General features: G+C 31.7%; 1 non-coding gene across 1 annotated transcript; it reads left to right on the forward strand.

The window, feature by feature from the left end:
• Window positions 1-592: 592 nt before the first annotated feature.
• On the forward strand, window positions 593-678 carry Trnay-gua. Its single transcript is given in 2 exon segments — window positions 593-629; window positions 643-678. It is a non-coding gene; the product is annotated as a tRNA-Tyr (tRNA).
• The last annotated feature ends 1350 nt before the right edge of the window (window positions 679-2028 follow it).

The following is a 2028-nucleotide window of genomic DNA, read 5'->3' on the forward strand; positions in this document are numbered from 1 at the left end:
TCAAATGAACTTTCTTTAATCTACAAATAACCCTATATTAGTGATTAATTAATATAACTCAAACACCTAAATAACACTTTGAATAATATTTGTCAGTTTTGTCTATTCAGGTATGAATGATTAAACAATATAACTGAGACACCTAAATAACACATTGAATAATATTTGTCAGTTTAGTCTATTCAGGAATGAGTGATTAAACAATATAACTCAGACACCTAAATAACACATTGAATAATATTTGTCAGTTTAGTCTATTCAGGAATGAGTGATTAAACAATATAACTGAGACACCTAAATAACACTTTGAATAATATTTGTCAGTTTTGTCTATTCAGGAGTGAGTGATTAAACAATATAACTCAGACACCTAAATAACGCTTTGAATAATATTTGTCAGTTTAGTCTATTCAGGAATGAATGATTAAACAATATAACTGAGACACCTAAATAACACTTTGAATAATATTTGACAGTTTTGTCTATCAATGACTTACTCTTTTATATTCACAGGGGTAACCAACATAAAAACTGAGGTTAATGACCAACACAAGTAAATCAACTTTTACCAAAGTTTGGATGTTATTATAATCCGACGATAGCTCAGTTGGTAGAGCGGTGGACTGTAGTTAGATGATTGTTATCCATAGGTCGGTGGTTCAAATCCGCCTCGTCGGAACGTTTTTTGATGCTATAGTTTCGTATTTATTTGGAAATATATATCCTTATAAGTGATTATTCGTTTAAACCTTTCAAACTTTGTGAGTTATTGATAAAAACTATTTTATTCACTTCTATCTGGAATAAAATTAAACATTCAAAGTTTTCTCGGATTGTTGAGAAAATTACTACTAGAAGGTATTAAATCTTTCATTAATTTAGATTCGTCTTCAGGTGTAGCAAACATATTCTTTTTAAAACGATAAGCAGGAAAGTAAAATCACAGGGGTAACCAACATAAAGACTGACTAATCAGGATCTTGCAGATCAATACTAATATAATATTCGCATTTCCAACATAAAATGCTTAATTTTTGGTTTTGTCTTATAATGTCGTTTACTTTTTTGGGGTTTGTACGTAATGATAATTTTTATCACAAATCGTACACGATACATCACACTATTCTCCCCCAACCTGTGGCTCACAAAATATTGTTTCATTGAATTCGACGATTCAATGATTGTAATAACATCCGGATTGTTAGATGGTTATGTAGCATATACATGTTCTCGACTATTTTAACATATTAGTTAGATGGGGGGTGATGTGTTGGTGATTAATTCAGTTATAAGTGAAATTGAACGACTAAACGAATCTTTCTGTACATAAATATATATCACAAACAAAATAGATAAATAATTCAATAATGCTGAGATTGTTTATAATTAACAGGTAGGGAAATAAGTAAACAGTTTTTGTTCTCATTGAAAATCAGTTTTTCTTATATTTTTCAGATAATTGGCGATTTTGTTGTGAAAACTTCTGTGACTAAAACAACCTTAATTAGTACGTTTTAAATACAAATGAATGGGGAACATAGTAATTTGGTGTAAAATCTCAACAGCTGGCAAGTTAGCAGACTCTGAAGTAAATCTGGACGTTAACAACGTAGACATTATGGATAAAATACTTTTATAACTGAGGCTGTGATCTTTGGTTGACATTGTGGGAGGAGTCTATGTGGAATAGGTTGTATCAAAGTTTCGGTTTTGAGACCTGACGTTTATGTAGTAACATTTGGACACAGGAATGATGGTCAAGTTTGTTCCTAAACGGGAGTTAAAGCTGGTGAACAGATGTTGTCCACTAGAGGAACAGTTAACAAAGTTGTCACTGTGTCCATGTTTCATTAAAGTTGGTGAACAGATGTTGTCCACTAGAGGAACAGTTATCAAAGTTGTCACTGTGTCCATGTTTCATTAAAGTTGATGAACAGATGCTGTCCACAAGAGGAACAGTTAACAAAGTTATCACTATGTCCATGTTTCCTTAAAGTTGGTGAACAGATGTTGTCCACTAGAGGAACA

This window comes from Limulus polyphemus, unplaced genomic scaffold (assembly GCF_000517525.1).
Source record: "Limulus polyphemus unplaced genomic scaffold, Limulus_polyphemus-2.1.2 Scaffold5436, whole genome shotgun sequence".
NCBI lineage: Eukaryota > Metazoa > Arthropoda > Merostomata > Xiphosura > Limulidae > Limulus > Limulus polyphemus.